The sequence below is a fragment of the Macaca fascicularis genome, chromosome 17 (assembly GCF_037993035.2).
Source record: "Macaca fascicularis isolate 582-1 chromosome 17, T2T-MFA8v1.1".
Taxonomy (NCBI): Eukaryota; Metazoa; Chordata; class Mammalia; order Primates; family Cercopithecidae; genus Macaca; species Macaca fascicularis.
The window spans coordinates 27,159,383-27,170,860 of NC_088391.1; positions in this window are offsets into that span (position 1 = coordinate 27,159,383).

Consider the following 11,478-nt stretch of genomic DNA (forward strand, 5'->3'; position numbering starts at 1 on the left):
AGCAGTGGCTCACGCCTGTAATCCTAACACTTTGGGAGGCCAAGGCAGGCAGATCACCTGAGGTCAAGAGTTTGAGACCAGCCTGGCCAACATGGTGAAACTCCGTCTCCACAAAAATTACAAAAATTAGCCAGGCAGGGTGGCAGGTGCCTGTAATCCTAGCTACTCAGGAGGCTGAGGCAGGAGAATCACTTGAACCTGGGAGGCAGAGGTTGCAGTGAGCTGAGATCGCGCCAATGCACTCCAGTCTGGGTGACAGAGTGAGACCCTGTCTCAAAAAAAAAGTTAAAGGGGCACAAGGAGAAAAAGATGATTGAAAAGACAGCCCTTTAAACCAGAACAGAGTGAACATGATTTAATGGGACCAAGCTGAACCACAATGAACATTTGATTCATTTTACACAGACCCATATCCCAACTAGTGACAAAGAGATTTGGGAGAAAATCAGACTCCATATTAAAAAAAAAAAGAAAAGAAAAGAAAGAAAGAAACTCGTTTTCTTTGCACATCTGAGTTGCAGTGTGAATTAAATTTGTGATTCAGTTACAATACATACCATCTAATGCTACACAAAACCATAAGGTGGGTTCTTGAGTTTTATACATGAAGCTTCAAATATCAAACATTTCCCCAGAGGAAAGAGGAAAAAGAAACTGGATGAGTTTAAACAAGAGGCTCAGGTCTGAGAGTAGAATCAAGCACATCCAGGCCGGACCCGGTGGCTCACGCCTGTAATCCCAGCACTCTGGGAGGCCGAGGCGGGCAGATCACGAGGTCAGGAGATCGAGACCATCCTGGCTAACACAGTGAAACCCTATCTCTACTAAAAATACAAAAAAAAAATTAGCCGGGCGTGGTGGCGGGCGCCTGTAGTCCCAGCTATTCGGGAGGCTGAGGCAGGAGAATGGCGTGAACCCGAGGCGGAGGCTGCAGTGAGCCGATATTGCACCACTGCACTCCTGGGCCTGGGCGACAGAGCGAGACTCCGTCTCAAAATAAAATAAAATAAAATAAAATAAAGCACATCCTGTCAGCACAGGGCTGCCTAGGGCAGGGTGGGGTGAAAGAATGGCTCCAGCTACAGTGAACTCTCTTTTCCAAATCAATCTCCTGAGAAAGAGTTACAGGTGAAGGAAAGAGGAATCAGACAGCATGACCTTAACTGCTTTATTTCATCTTATAACCTAACTGTATTTGTTACACGTTATTCAGGAAAATTAAGGAGAGCCTGCTTCCTACTTCATTGCTAGGAATATTCTCAGCCTTAGTTCAAATTATCTTCTGGTAAAAAGCTGACTCAATAATAACAGATACATAAAAGGGGTATGAAAATAGAACAGAGAGGCTGCCATTAACTTAAGAATGTACTGGAGCAGAACAAAATAGCCAGTTTGAGGGGCATTCCAGCATCCCCTAGACTGAGGCTATTTCTTTTTTTTTTTTTTTGAGACGGAGTCTCGCTCTGTCGCCCAGGCTGGAGTGCAGTGGCCGGATCTCAGCTCACTGCAAGCTCCGCCTCCCGGGTTCACGCCATTCTCCTGGCTCAGTCTCCCGAGTAGCTGGGACTACAGGCGCCCGCCACCTCGCCCGGCTAGTTTTTTGTATTTTTTAGTAGAGATGGGGTTTCACCGTGTTAGCCAGGATGGTCTCGATCTCCTGACCTCGTGATCCGCCCGTCTCGGCCTCCCAAAGTGCTGGGATTACAGGCTTGAGCCACCGCGCCTGGCCGACTGAGGCTATTTCTTTTTTTTTTTTTTTTTTTTTTTTGAGAACGGAGTCTCGCTGGGTCACCCAGGCTGGAGTGCAGTGGCGCGATCTCAGCTCACTGCAAGCTCCGCCACCCGGGTTCACGCCATTCTCCTGCCTCAGCCTCCCGAGTAGCTGGGACTACAGGCGCCGGCCACCATGCCTGGCTAATTTTTTTTTTTTTTTTTTTTTTTGAGACAAAGTCTGGCTCTGTCACCCAGGCTGTAGTGCAGTGGCCAGATCTCGGCTCACTGCAACCTCCGCCTCCTGGGTTCACACCATTGTCCTGCCTCAGCCTCTCGAGTAGCTGGGACTACAGGCGCCCGCCACCATGCCCGGCTAATTTTTTTTATTTTTAGTAGAGACGGGGTTTCACCATGTTAGCCAGGATGGTCTTGATCTCCTGACCTTGTGATCTGCCAGCCTCGGCCTCCCAAAGTGCTGGGATTACAGGCATGAGCCACCGCACCCGGCCTATAACTTTTTGTATTTTTAGTAGAAACGGGTTTTCACCATGTTATCCAGGATGGTCTTGATCTTCTGACCTTGTGATCCGCCTGCCTCGGCCTCCCAAAGTGCTGGGATTACAGGTGTGAGCCACCCGCCCCGCCGACTGAGGCTATTTCTATGTAAACGGAGGGAGGAAAATGTTGCTCTCCTGGCAGAGTGCTGGAATTGGGCAGGAGAGGGGCCTCTTTGCCTAGATCAACTTTCCTTCAGCTGGAAATCTGGATAAATGTAGAAAGTGTAGCAATAAGGAGCTCCGGCAGGTTCTCATGCTGCAGTAACTTCTGGTAGATCCTGTTCAACGGGTTGAGAATCCTGCAGAAGGGAATTCAATATGAGGATTCTCTAATTAGATTAATATTTATGTGGGTTGACACTTCTTTGATATGATTCATAAACATCAGCTTGGTGCTTTTTTTTCATGACCATTTGTACTTACTTGAATCATGCCACTTTTCTCCACACAGCATGAAGTTTTCAGGAAAAAAAAAAGTTTTCTTGTTTAACTATTTAAAACGACAGATGCTCCTCGACTTACAATGGGGTTACATCTAAATAGAACCATTGTAAGTTGAAAGCAAAATCTTCGACTTGACTATATTTTCAACTTACAATGAGTTTATTTGGAAATAACCCATCATAAGTCAAGGAGCCTATTGAATGTTATTGCTTTTGCACCACTGTAAAATAGAAAAATCATTACATCAAACCATTTAATCTAGGGACATCTGTATTTTGTTACACTGGTATAAGGGAGAGCAGCTTTTACTCAAGTACTCATTTATAGTGTGTGTATGTGTTAGTCACTGTGTGGGTACTAGAGATACTGACATCAAAGCCATCCTCCTTGACCTTAATGCTTCTCTGGGCTGGTGTACCTTTCTTGTCATTCCTTTATGGGAGGATATACTTAGGTTATTCCAACTCTTCAAAGCTTAGTAAAGATGAGGCTGTAACATATAACCAGGTTTCGTTGAAGGTTTTGGGATAATGAAATGGAACTACTATGCAATAAAAGAAAACCTTAAACTGGCTAGCGAATGTGACTTCTGAATGTCTTAGGCTCTCCTCTTCACCTTCCCACGTCCTGTTAGCCCCAGACTTCCTACTATGTTCTAGGAGTGGCCTACTTACCTCAACAGGAATACTTGGGACCATGAATACCACCACCCCAGAGCCAGGCTCTCCAAGTCCTCCAAGGCCCAGTGAGAGGAGGAACCTGCTAAGGCTAGCCTCTGCAGATATACAATCTTCATAGGCTCTGCTCCACCCGAAAGGATGACCCCTTATTATATTAAGTGGAACAGTTCAGCCCAGCATTGCTTTGACACTTTCTACTGCTGAATTGTATCTTGATTTTTTTCTTTCTGCAAATCCACATTACATTTTTCTTTTTTCCAAAAAGTTTGATTTTAGTTTTAATATACAGATAGTAAAATTCATCTTTTTTAGTGTGCAGTTCTATGAGTTTTAGCAAATACATAATCATATTACCACCGTGATAATCAAGACACAGAATCATTCCATCACCCCCACAAAATCCCCCATGTCTTTTTGTCATCAACCCCTCTCCATATCCTCAGCCCCAGGCAAACACTGACCTGTTTTCTATGTCCAGAGTTTTGCCTATTCCAAAATGTCATATAAATGAAATCATATAGCATATAGCCATTTATATCTGATTCCTTTCATGTAGCATAATGCAGTTGAGATTCATCAATGTTGTTGAGTGTATCAGATATTTGCTCCGTTATATTGCTGAGTGGTTTCCCATTGTATGAATTTACCACAGTTTGTTTATCCATTCACGAGTTGAAGAACATTTGTTTCCAGATTTTGATGATTATGAATAAAGCCACTATAACTGTTACGTACAGGTCTTGGTATGAACATAAGTTTTCATTTCTTGTGAGTAAATATCTTGGAGTAAAGTTACTGGGTTTTATGATAAAATGCAAATTGTTTTCCAAAGCAGTTGTGCAATTTTGCATTCTCACAATGTATGAGAGTTCTAACAGCTCTGTATCCTCACCTGCATTTGGTATTGCCAGTTTTCATGGGGATTTTTTTTCTTATTCATTCTGATAGATGTGCACAGGTACCTCAGTTTGGTTTAAGCTTTTATTTTCCTAATAACTCATGATGCTTAGCATCTTTTCATGTGCCTATTTGCCATCATAACTGATACGGTTTGGCTGTGTCCGCACCCAAATCTCATCTTGAATCGTAGCTCCCATAATCCCCACATGTTGTGGGAGGACCCCAGTGACAGATAATTGAATCATAGAGGCAGTTTCCCCCATACTGTTCTCGTGGTAGTGAGTAAGTCTCATGAGATCTGATGGTTTTATAAGGGGTTTCCCTTTTTACTTGGCTCTCATTCTCTCTTGCCTGCTGCCATGTAAGATCTGACTTTCACCTTCCACCATGATCATGAGGCCTCCCCAGCCACATGGAACTGTGAGTCCATTAAATCTATTTATCTTTATAAATTATCCACTCTTGTGTATGTCTTTATCAGCAGTGTGAAAATGGACTAATACAGTATCTCTTTTTGGTGAAATATCTGTTCAATTCTTTTGTCCATATATTTATCGGGTTGTTTGCTTTATTATTGAGAGCTGAGGATTCTTTGCATTTTCTAGATCCAAGTCCTTCATAAGATATGTGCTTTGCAAACATTTTCTCCCAGTCCACAGCTTGCCTTTTTGTTTTCTTAACTAGTGTCTTAGTGAACTGAGGCTACTATAACAAAGTGCCATAGACTGAGTGGCTTAAACAAGAGACATTTATTTCTCACAGTTCTGGAGGCTGGGAAGTCCAAGAAGATCAAGGTGACAGTAGGTTTGCTTGCTGGTCAGGGCCTTCTTCCAGGCTTGCAGATGGCTGCCTTCTCACTGTCTTCTCACAGAGCAAAGAGAGATTGTCTTAGTCTGTTTTGTGCCACTATAAGGAATGGTTTCTGTTTGGTAATTTATAAAGAACAGAGCTTTATTCCTGACAGTTATGGAGGCTGGAAAGTCAAAGTCGAGAGACTGTGTCTAATGAGGGCTTTCTTGCTGTATCATCCCATGGTGGAAGAGCAGAGGGTTAAAAGAACACATATGTACACACGTGTGCATGAGAGAGAGAGAGAAGGGAAAAGTTGGAAGGGCCAACTCGTCTTTTTATCAGGAACCCAATCCCACAATAACTAACCTCCTCTCAAGATATTAACATTAATGCATTCATGAGGGCTCTGCCATAATCACCTCTTAAAGATCTTACCTCTCAACACTGTTGCATTGTGGATTGAGTTTTTAACACATGAACTTTGGGGTACACATTCAAACCATAGCAGAGATAGAGTGACAACCAAAACGAGTGATTGAAGCATAAGTCTCAGATCATCCAGGTTTATTAAGCCAGCTTAAAGGGTGTGCCTGGGAAAAACATAAGTCACAGAAGCATCTGTGGCTATTTTTTCCAAAAAAGTTCTCAGGAGGTTTAGTATTTATACATTTTCCTTAAAAAACAGGAGGCAGCAGTGAGATAAATGATTACATACTTACGAGACTTTAGAGCCCAGTAAATCTACATTTTACATATGATAACGTGAACATTTGAAGAAAAAGGGAATAGAGGAAGCTGCCATCTAGGGGAGAGGTAAAGGAAACATTAATCTCATTTTATCTCAGGGACCGGTGAAGGAACTATTAATCGCATCTTGTTTTTGTTCTGCACCTGGGAAGATAAACTAGCAGTCTTTTGAAAGGGCTAGTTTCTGTTTGGCTTTTAGGGAAGAAAACCTAATGACTTTTTTTTTTTTTCTGACACACTTTCACTCTGTCACCCAGGCTGGAGTGCAGTGGTGCAATCTCGGTTCACCACAATGATGGGGTGATTGGACCCAACACCAGGTCGTAGGGGAGACGAAGTCCAGCAGAGTCAAAGGAATGAGAAAAGACAGTTTGAGAGAGAAAATGAGTCCAGGGCATGTATGGAGACTGTGAATGTCCCGAGCTCTGGGAGCCCACACTATTTATTGGTGATCAAACAAAGAAACAGGTGGTGAGGATGTGGGGATTGAAAGGTAGTGATCCATCAAGCAAATGAGCTATAGCTGTGACGGTTTAGCATGTTCTTTGCAGCATATGGAACATGTTCTACTACTTGAGATAATGAGAGTGCTAGAAGCAAGGAGCCAGCAAGTCTAGACACATTCCAGAGGCCAGGAGGTGTTTTACGCCCTGAGCCCTGGGTTCCGTACAAACCACGAGGGGTTTTATGCCCTGGGCTTAGATTATGGTGCGGCAGGGCAACCTTCCACCCTTCAGCACAGAGCTTGTTGTTCCAAAGGCCACGAGGGGTTTGAGACCCCGGACCCAGACATGTTCCAAGACTCTTTTACATTATGTCAGACATGCAAGCGCTGCCTCAGCTTCTCTCCCAACACTCAGCTTTTCTCCCAGCACACAACCTCCACCTCCTGGGTTCAAGTGATTCTCATCCCTCAGCCTCCCAAGTAGCTGAAACTACAGGCACCGGCCACCACACCCGGCTAATTTTTGTATTACTAGTAGAGACAGGGTTTTGCCATGTTGGCTAGGCTGGTCTCGAACTCCTGACTTCAGGTGATCTACCTGCCTCAGCCTCCCAAAGTGCTGGGATTACAGGTGTGAGCCACAGAGCCCGGCTGAAAACCTAATGACTATTAACAACGGAGGGGGTATAATGAGGTGTGTCCAATCTCCTATCCTATCATAGATGTAAATTCAGCATCCAAGGTTTCTCTGGCATTCCCTTGGCCAAGTGGGGGGTGCAAGGGGTCCATTCAGTCAGTTGGAAGCTTAGAATTCTGTTTTCATTTAGCAAGAGCAAGCAAGCTCTGTAGTCTCTTCTTACAAGGCCACTAATCCTATCATGAAAACCCTAGCCTCATGATCTCATTTAAGCTGATTACCTCCCAAAGACCCCATTTTCAAATACCATCATGTTAGGGATTAGGACTTCAACATGTCAATTTTGTGGGAACAACATGTCAATTTTGTGGGAACGCAGTTGAGTCCATAGCAGTGTCTCTCAAAGAGAGAAAGGTTTTAATTTTGGTGAAACTCAGATTTTTATTTTTTTTTTTAGACGGAGTCTGGCTCTGTCACCCAGGCTGCAGTGCAGTGGCTCGATCTTGGCTCACTGCAAGCTCTGCCTCCTGGGTTCAGGCCATTCTCATGACTCAGCCTCCCAAGTAGCTGGGAATACAGGCGCCCGGCATCACGCCCAGCTAATTTTTCTATTTTTAGTAGAGACGGGGTTTCACCATGTTAGCCAGGATGGTCTCGATCTCTGGGCCTTGTGATCCGCCTGCCTTGGCCTCCCAAAGTGCTAGGATTACAGGTGTGAGCCACCAGGCCTGGCCCAGATTATCATTTTTTAAGGGTCATTCTTTTGGTGTCATAGCTATGAAATCTACACCTAATTAGAGATCACAAATATTTTTACCTATATTTTCTTGTAGAAATTGTATACTTTAGATGTTTTCATTTAGGTCTACAATCCACTTTGAGCTAATTTTTATATATGGTGCCAATTATAAGTTGAGGCTTTTTGTTTACATTTATATGTCAAATTGTTCCAGCACCATTTGTTAAAAAGACTATCTTTATTGAATTGTATTTGCACATTTTCAAAAATTATATATATATATACACATATATATATATATGGATCTATTTCTAGTCCCTCTATTTTGTCTCATTGATCTATGTGTCTATGTTTTTACCAATACCATACTCTCTTGATTACTGTGGCTTGATCCTAAGTCTTGAAATCAAGTGGTGTGAACCCTCTAAATGTTTCCTTTTTAAAAACTGTTTTTATTATTCTAGTTATTTGTGTTTTCATACCAATTTTAGAATCAACCTATCAATTTCTACTGGAAAGGGAAGCCTTCTGTTATTCTGATTGGGACTGCATTCAATCTATGTAAGTTAATTTGTAGAGAATCGACATTTTAACAATACTGGGTCTTCTGATCCGTGTTTATCATACTTCTCTTCTTTTACTTAAGTATTTCATTTTCTTCAGTAATGTTCTGTCAATGAAAAGAGTCAGACTCTGGCAAACTATGCATCTGACAAAGGACTAGTATCCAGAATCTACAAGGAATGCAAACAAATTAGCAAGAAAAAAACAATCCCATCAAAAAGTGGGCAAAGGACATGAATAAACATTTCTCAAAAGAAAATATACGAACAGCCAATAAACACGAAAAAATGTTCAACATCACTAATCATCAGAGAAATGCAAATTAAAACCTCAATGAGATACCACCATACTCCTGTAAGAATGGCCATTATAAAAAAGTAAAAAAACAATAGATGTTGGCCTGGATGTGAGGAAAAGGGAACACTTTTACACTGCTACTGGAAATGTAAACTAGTACAACCACTATGGAAAATAGTATAGAGATTCCTTAAGGAACTGAAAGTAGAACTACCATTCAATCCAGCAATCCCACTAATAAATATCTACCCAAAGGAAAATAAGTCATTACATAAAAAACACACATGCACATATAGCAGCACAATAAGACACAGAACCAACCTTAGTGCCCATCAGCCAACGAATGGATAAAGAAAATGTGGTATACGTACACCATAAAATACTACTCAGCCATAAAAAGGAACAAGATAATGTTTTCTGCAGTAACTTGTATGGAGCTGGAGACCATTATTCTAACTGAAGTAACTCAGGAATGGAAAAGCAAACATTGTACGTTCTCACCTACAAGTGGGAGCTAAACTATGAGGATGCAAAGGCATAAGAGTGATACAATGGCTTTGGGGACTCAGAGGGGAAAGTTGGGAGAGGGGTGAGGAATAAAAGACTACATACAGTGTACACTACTCAGGTGATGGGTGCACTAAAATCTCAGAAATCACAGCTAAAGAATGAATCCATGTAACCAAAAACCACCTATACCCCAAAAACTTGAAATAAAAAAAGAAGTCAAACTCTGTAAAATAGTTGAAGGGATTTATTCTGAGCCAAATATGAGTGACCATGGCCTGTGACACAGCCTTTGGGAGACCCTGAGAACATATGCTCAAGGTGGTTGGGGAGCAGCTTGGTTTCATACATTTTAGGGAGACATGAGACTTCAAATACACTTAAGATACAGATTGAATCACTGGTTTGGTCCAGAAAGGCAAGACAACTTGAAGTGGGGCAGGGGTTCCAGGTTACAGGTAGATTTAAATTTTTCTGATTGGCAATTGGTTGAAAGAGTTATTATCAATAGAAAGGAATGTCTGGGTTAAGATAAGACATTGTGGAGACCAAAATTTTATCATGAAGCTGAAGCCTCCAGGTAGCAGGCTTCGAAAAGACTAGATTATAAATGTTTCTTATCAGACTTAAGGTCTGTGTTGTTAAATGCTGGTTGGCTTTTCCTGAATTCCAAAAGAAAGGGGGGCATAATGAGACATATCCGACCCCTGCTTCCATCATGGCTTGAACCAGTTTTTCAGGTTAACTTTGGAGTTCTCTGGCCAAGAGGACGGAGTCCATTCAGATGGTTGGGGGTGAAGGTGTTTAGAATCTTATTTTTGGTTCAGTTTTTTGTTTTTGGAACGAAGTTTCACTCTTGTTACCCAGGCTGGAATGCAATGGCATGATCTCAGTTCACTGCAACCTCTGCGTCCTGGGTTCAAGCAATTCTCCTGCCTCAGCCTCCTGAGTAGCTGGGATTATAGGTGCCTGCTACCACGCCCAGCTAATTTTTGTATGTTTAGTAGAGACGGGGTTTCACCATGTTGACCAGGCTGGTCTTGAACTTCTGACCTCAGGGGATCTACCTGAGGTCTCCAAAAGTGCTGGGATTACAGGTGTGAGCCACCACGCCCGGCCATTGGTTCAGTTTTATAGTTTTCAGTGTAGAAGTGTTCCACATCTTTTGCTAACTATATTTCTAAGTATGTTTTTTATGGTGTTATAAATGGTCTTGTTTTAACAATTTACTTTTCGATGGTTCATTGCTAATATATAGAAATATAATCAATTGTGTATATTGACCTTGAATCCTATGACCTTGCTAAACTTGCTTATTTGTTCTAATGGCTTTTTAATTAATTCCTCAGGATTGTTTTTTTTAAAAAAAGACGGTTACTTATTCCTTTCCAATTTAACTACCTTTTATTGATTTTAAAATTTTATTAATTGTGCTAACTAGAATCTCCAGCAACATGATAACTAAACGTGCTCAGAGTGGATACCCTAGCTTCTCCCAAATCTTAAGTCTTTCACCGAGACTAAGGCTAGGCTAGTGCTATGGCTGCCATAACGAAGTGTCAAAGACTGTGTGGCTTAAATAACAGAACCTAATTTTCTCACAATTCTGGAGGCTAGAATTCTAAGATGAAGGTGTCAGCAGAGTTGGTTTCTTCTGAGGCTGCTCTCCTTGGCTTCTCCCTGTGTCATCACGCAGTCTTCCCATAGAACATAGTCTGGGTTCTAATCTCTACTTCTTGCGAGGACACATTAGAATAGGGCCTACCCTAATGGCTTCATTTTAACTTGATCCTGTCTCCAAATGCTAAGGTACTGGAGGATAGGACTTCAACATAGGAATTTTGAGAGGACACAATTCAGCTCAAAACAGTGATTAAACACGATGTTAGCTGTAGGTCTTTGTAGATGCCGTATATCATGTTGTTAAAGTTTCATTTTATTTCTAGTTTGCTCAGAGGTTTTGTGGGTTTTTAAAATCAAAAATGAGTATCGGATTTTGTTAATTTTTTTTTTTTTTTGAGACGGAGTTTCGCTCTTGTTGCCTAGGCTGGAGTGCAGTGCCGCGATCTCCGCTCACTGCAACCTCTGCCTCCCGGGTTCAAGCAATTCTCTGCCTCAGTCTCCCGAGTAGCTGGAATTACAGGCGCCCACCACCATGCCAGGCTAATTTTTTTTTTTTTTTTTTTTTTTTTTTTTTTTTTTGTAGAGACAGGGTTTCACCATCTTGGCCAGCCTGGTCTTGACCTCCTGACCTTGTGATCCACCCGCCTCAGCCTCTCAAAGTGCTGGGATTACAGGTGTGAGCCACCGTGCCAGGCCTGGATTTTGTTAAATTTTTTCTGCATCTGTTGAGATGGTTATATGTATTTCCTTTCTCCCTCTGTTAATATGCTAAATTACATTGGCTTTTCAAATATTAAGCCAACCTAGTATTTCTGGGATTAATCCCATTGTTT